Source organism: Camponotus floridanus, unplaced genomic scaffold (genome assembly GCF_003227725.1).
Source record: "Camponotus floridanus strain SB8 unplaced genomic scaffold, Cflo_v7.5 scaffold38, whole genome shotgun sequence".
In the NCBI taxonomy this organism is placed as follows: Eukaryota; Metazoa; Arthropoda; class Insecta; order Hymenoptera; family Formicidae; genus Camponotus; species Camponotus floridanus.
Genome location: NW_020229525.1, coordinates 1,361,393 through 1,367,507, shown reverse-complemented (window position 1 = coordinate 1,367,507; position 6,115 = coordinate 1,361,393). Strand labels below are relative to the sequence as shown.

Here is a 6,115-nt window from a genome sequence, read left to right as displayed (position 1 = left end):
TCGTGAAACGACTCTCTCTCTCTTCCTCTTTATAAAATTCTCAGAAAATCGTTTAATCGACTGTTTCTTACTCCACCGGGATCCACCAATCAAAATATTTATAATATATTACGTCGATTACAAAGAATGTCAAATTTATCGTTTCGAATATTAAACTATCCTTGATTTCCATTATTGCAATAAAACAGATTCAAACATATGTACTCCTTCCATTTGTTTTAGCGTTTAATCTTACTGCATAAGATTTGCTACATAATTAAGGATACGTTTCGCCAAAGTTAATAATATAAGTAATGGAGATTGTTTCAAAACTAATTGAGATATACACTTTGGTAAATTGTCGCGATCAAAATCGTTATAGTACTTTAGGGTCGGGAACAAGAAATACGATCCTTATTTAAACGACTATCAACCGCTTTTATATTCGTGCGAGGAACGTTGCAAATATAATTAATGTCGTAAATAAGATTTTTTTTTGCATGAATCCAATAACAGAAATATAATATGTATTTTAATACGTTGCGATCGATAATATTGTTGAATGGTTTAAATAAGCAGCCCGTAGAAAAGATGGTGCATGATCGACGTCACTGATCGCCAAGACGATAAACAATTCTGTCGCAGTAATTCCGAGTTTTCTTTTCACCATGGAGAAACTTGAGTCATACGCATGGCGAGATTATTCGTTCGCGCCCCCTCTTTCGTATGACATAGCGACGATACTTAGCAGGTGCCATGTGAGATACGATGTTGTCGCAAGTAACGACTGTACCGAGGAGAAGTACGGTCGCGCGGGTCGAACTGGCCGACCTTCGTCGACGGTTCGACGATTCTGAAAAAGCATCTGAAAAAGAGTTTGCAGGGGTCGTTCCCTGCAAAGAGAAACGCGTAAAAGCTCTAGATAGGAGAATATAAATCATTTGTATTTGATGCCAATATGGATTAAGATAAAAAAATTATGTAATGCGTAAGAGAGAGAGAGAGAGAGAGGGTTGAAATTTTTATCATAACTAGATCATTACAAATCGCGTGCTATATTTAGTTCCTTTTACTATACAATATATAGCGTAGCAAAAAGAAAGTTAATTCTAAACAAATTTACTTTAATTTTTTAATTTAATTTTTTTATTACTTTTACATTTAATCTTTTTATTATTATTGGATTACCAAGTTATAGGTAATCTCCGCAATGACAGTTTCTTATGAAGCACGGTGAGAATATTTTTCAGTTTTCTTTCTTCAACTTTCTTTACCTTTATTTTTTTCACAAACTCTCAAAATTCATATGCTTTAGTAGCTGCAATAACTAATCACGAAAGCAACAATTTTGAGATTTTCGAGTATAATATACCTTTTTAGATAGGGGCTCATTGACAATTCGTTTGCACATTCATATTTTAAATATTTTGTTTTAAAATATTTAAATGTACTAATGTGATACTATAAAATATAAATAATATCAAATTGAATTTAAGAAAAAATTAATTTTTTTACGTGTAATCTTGACTTGTCTATTTAATTCAAAGATATTCCTTGCGTGAGTCTTTGATACATGTTAAGATTTGTACAAGTGACATACATGGTTAAAGTTGAACAAGAGAGTTTGTAACTTGAAGGAGAGAGAAAGAAAGAGACTCTAGCGCTATATTAACCCTAATGGCTCGCGTGGATATAAAGCACATCCCGCGCATATACTAACTCGTTATTATTGCCGCATAAATAACGCGATAATCCTGCCGTGGCGATGGAAGTACGAGGGTTCGGCTGAAGCTGCCACGCGGAAGCTGCCTTCGTGGCAACCCCCTGTCGACGGTAGCGAACCAGCCAGTAGGAACGAAGGATTTTGCAGAATGATACTCGACTCTCTCTGAGAGAGGCTGACTAGCTTAACGAACTTTGGTATTACGTGCTATGATCTTTACCAATGTGCGTATATGCGTTAAACACGCACTTTCAACACAGATATAATCTATATAGGTAAGATACATGTAATGCGAAAGCAGCACAGCCATTATCTTCTTTGCTAATTATAAGCTCTTTCCTTATCGAAATTTATAGCGTTAATTCTTTTGCGATGCTAAATTAAATTTCAGCGATTTAAAGATCCCAAGATTAAAAGTGAAATTTTTTTTCGAAACAAATGTTATAAACAGAGTAAAAAAATACACGGTGTAATTGCCGTAACCGATCCAGTGTTTATCGGTATAAAAATAATTAAAAGTATCCAAAGTGCTTTCGTCCGTTGGAATAATTACGGTGACGAAATTCGCGATTGGACGTCGGGGAGAGAGTCGACCGTGCTTTAAGCTTTCGCGGCGCTTTCTTGATATCGCCACAATAAAAGGCAAGTCGGACGTTGGGGCAAAGACAGCGAGCAAATGGGAAGGAAACAGGTAAGGAGGAGAAAGGAAACAAGACCGAGAGACAGAGAAGGGCGCTCCATCGAGGGATGCTGGAGGGCTTGCTGGAGGCTCTGCCTTAGCTGGCAGGGCGTGCGTCAATAAGCGTCCATCAGCCGTAATGGCAGTGAGCGCCACCTCGGATGCATTTAGATGGCTGTTTAGCCCCGGTTGTCTCGGTGTGGCCTGAAATCTCCTCCCCCGCAACCCCTTGCCGCTGCCAGTCTAGTCTCGACTGTTGTACAGCCCCGTAAGATCCAACGTCGTCGCCACTTCTCAACCTCCATCTTTTGTAGACAAAGCTGCCCGAGCACACCCGAGTAATTAGACAGTCCGGTATCATTTTACCTCGCGTCTTTTAATTAATTTGTATAAATTCTCGAGTAGATGCCATTCTGCGCTATGACTTATCCGCTTTCTCGTCAAAAGTTCCTCTTTGACGTCGACCGAATGTACAACATTTTGCTTCAGTTTCGCGGGATGTATGAAGAAGAGGAGAGACGATAGCTACAATTTCCGTTCAAGCTGAAACAAAAAAATTAAGTAATAAAATTATATAAATATGCTCATTAATTGTGAAACTAGTATGACATATTTACTTATCGATATAAAAATAACAAATGCAGGAGTTCAATTTTATTTTATATTATACGATTGACACAATAAGAAACTATTATAAATATCTGAAAATCGTAAACGTATAAGTTTGATTGAAATTGAAATTTGTGTCAAAAGAGCGACAAGTTTGATAATCAGTTTCGAACCACCTATTACGGACATGATACCCGTTCAATATAATAACATTGATGGAGAATAAAAATAATTTATCACATAAACATCCATAAAGTAGAGAATTTAAAGCATTATTAACGCGCATTAAAGTTTATGGCACAAGTCGTAGCATCTGAATTTGAATATCATTCGCGCGCTTATTTGGCATTTCTCCGGTTTTTTTCGCTTCTATTTACAACCCGCAGTTTTATGCCAGGCCAAACAGCGATCATTCCATCCGCCTCCGTAATCTAGCATCGTTCCAAGTACGACAAATACGACAATCCACGCCTGCCTGCCTGTCTGCCACAGAGAACCAACTCGGCCCGCTATCTGGTCCTTGTATATACCAGCGTGTTTTGAATGGTTCTCTTTTTCGTTCATATGTCAACGTGCTGTATATCGTCGAACCCGATGGAACGTCCAGGCCGCCGCAATCGTCTTCCCTGCCTACACTCGCAATCAGAATGGTCGTAAAGTAGATATCGCGAACCGCCGAAAAACCGTATCCGAAAGCGAGAATTCGGCCCCGCCGCCCAACTCGGTGTATGCTTTTGCACACACGCGGTGTATGCAAAAAAGCCGGTCGAGGGCTGCAGGATCGCCGCTGAGCTCGGGCTCGCGAGGATTAAGGACATTATTAACGGGCGTACCGTGGACCGACATACTTACGTCCGCTCGGAATGCCCCGCGATAAATACAACGGTGGCTGCCGAGCGACGAGGAGGCTGGCGTTTAAATAAAATCAGTATTTTATGTTACGAGGGCCGTTCTTCGATCGAGGCGGTGCACGACCGCATACGCAGGATAATACACTGGCCGCAACAACCGTCCATCCATCCGATGTCGAACGACGCGCTTATAACGATAACGATAATGATTCCTGCGCGTTGGTCTAATGGTATTTACATTTGCTAGAGAAATCAATGGTCCTGATTTAGAAGGGCCCTCTCGAATAGACGAAAACACAATTATAAATCAAGTCGAACGAAAAAGGGTCATCGTCAAGGACCGTAAGGACGGAACGAGAGACGTTTCGCTCTCTCGCTTTTTCCCTTATCTCCCTCGTCTCTTCCTCTCTCTCTCCTTCTCTCAGTCCCCTCTGCCAGATGAGAGAAGGAGGATGGACCGCGATAAGGCCCGGGCTAATGAATGCTGACGCGCCGCGCCGATCGTGCAGCCACCAAAAAGAAGTTTGCCGGCCCTTCGAGCGCGGACGCTCGCGCGTACACGTTCACGCTCCGGCCGAGTGTACCTCGGACAGAGGTTTGGTCCGGTGTAACTCCGAGTAAATGTGGGTCGTAATGTATGCCGTTGACGGGGCCGCCCTGTTGGACGCCCGCGCCGACACTAAACAACCTGATGGACCGCGATATCCTGCCACCGACGCGTCATCAGGATGAATCTACGTCCGAGACGCGGAGTTCGACGAATACTCGGAAATTGTCCTCTTAAGAGAACACGGCCGTGTTCATAGATTAGCGCGTGTGCCGGGCATTCTAGAATCCAGTTGACAGTTCGCGATTAAGTAGAAATTTAATGAACGGATATAAAACAGGTTCTCGCATTTGACAGCCGTTGAATAGACAATTCGAGATAAAGACGAGAGAGGCGGAATAATGTCGAGGAGAAATTCGAGCTGCTTTCACGAACTAATCTAAGGAATCGTAGTAATTTTGCCGGCGGAATTCGCATTTATAAATAAGCAATCGTATCGGGAAAGATAAAAAAAAAAAAAAAAGAGGACCCTGAACGGCTCGATCGAAGGACACGAGACTTTTCTAGTTTCCTCCGCGCATCGAGTCTCCCCGCTATCGGAAGGAGACGCGGTAAAATTTTCATTCTCCAACCTCGATATCGATACTTGAAATATACAGGCGTGTGTAGTAGACCACGCCATAGGTACGAAATATTAGACAAGAGGTCCGCGGCTGGGAAGGTATCGGATGGGCAGTGCCCGGGCTGGATACAACAAAGTTGTGGCTGCAGCGATGATTTAGTCCCGGCCTTAATGGAGCTATAAATACTAGCTTTTCGATAGCGCGCGGAGGATGAGGATACCGGGTCCCGTCCTGTACGATACTCGGCAGGACCGTAGGTTTGGATTTTGCGTCGCGGTTACTTCGCAGATTAGGAAGTAGCCCAGCGGTAACCTCGAAATTCGCGAACAATTATCTATTTCACGAGAGGACCGCTTGTTGTATATTTCTTGGCGTATTTATTATTCGATCGACCATCTATATAGCGTACATGTAAAATCGTTGCATACTTATGTTAGTCTAATCTTCAATTATGCGATTACATTTTTTCAATCTTGTATAATTCATTTGTCTTGGATATATACAAGTAATGAATGGGGAAAATATTTCATCAAATTTAAATATTCAAGTTGACACATCTCTTTATGATTAACGTCTAATTTAATCATAATGTAGGGTATGCACAATATATAAAATATGAAAAATTGAAATTATAATAATTACATAATTTTTCGCATAAAACTCTAATCAATAACATTGGCAAAATAAACCAGTCGTAATTCGATAGAACATTTTTTATCGTAAATGGCGTTCACACCCATTTGAAAAGATCCTGCAAGCGAAGCTCGGCTGCCTCGTCAAGCGCAAACATTTTGCACTTATCTCAGCGGCCGTAAATATTGCTCATAGAATATTACGGGGCCATAGATCTCACCCTGTGTCATCCTCACCCTCACGCGGTGGCGGTATTCGAGCCTTTATCGAATAAACGACCTGCATAATCACCACCCCTTCTTTCTCGCAATCGCTCTTCTTCTCATCGATCTCCTTCCCGCGCTCTTCTCTTCATTTATTCGCAATATCACGCGCATGCAGACTTTCGATACAAATCCGGATATTAATTTTCCATTATTACAAGTTTTGCAAAATTTATAAATCACTAATTTTTAAATCACTTTTATACAG

The 6,115-nt window shown here is 41.2% G+C and overlaps 1 long non-coding RNA gene across 2 annotated transcripts in view; it reads right to left on the bottom strand.

Moving 5' to 3' along the window:
* Positions 1–1,172: 1,172 nt before the first annotated feature.
* Positions 1,173–6,115, bottom strand: part of LOC105257725 — a 111,920-nt gene continuing 106,977 nt past the window's right edge. For both annotated transcript variants that reach the window (XR_889686.3, XR_002192845.2), the window contains exon 3: positions 1,173–2,924. This is a non-coding gene — a long non-coding RNA (uncharacterized LOC105257725). The remainder of the gene's footprint in view (positions 2,925–6,115) is intronic.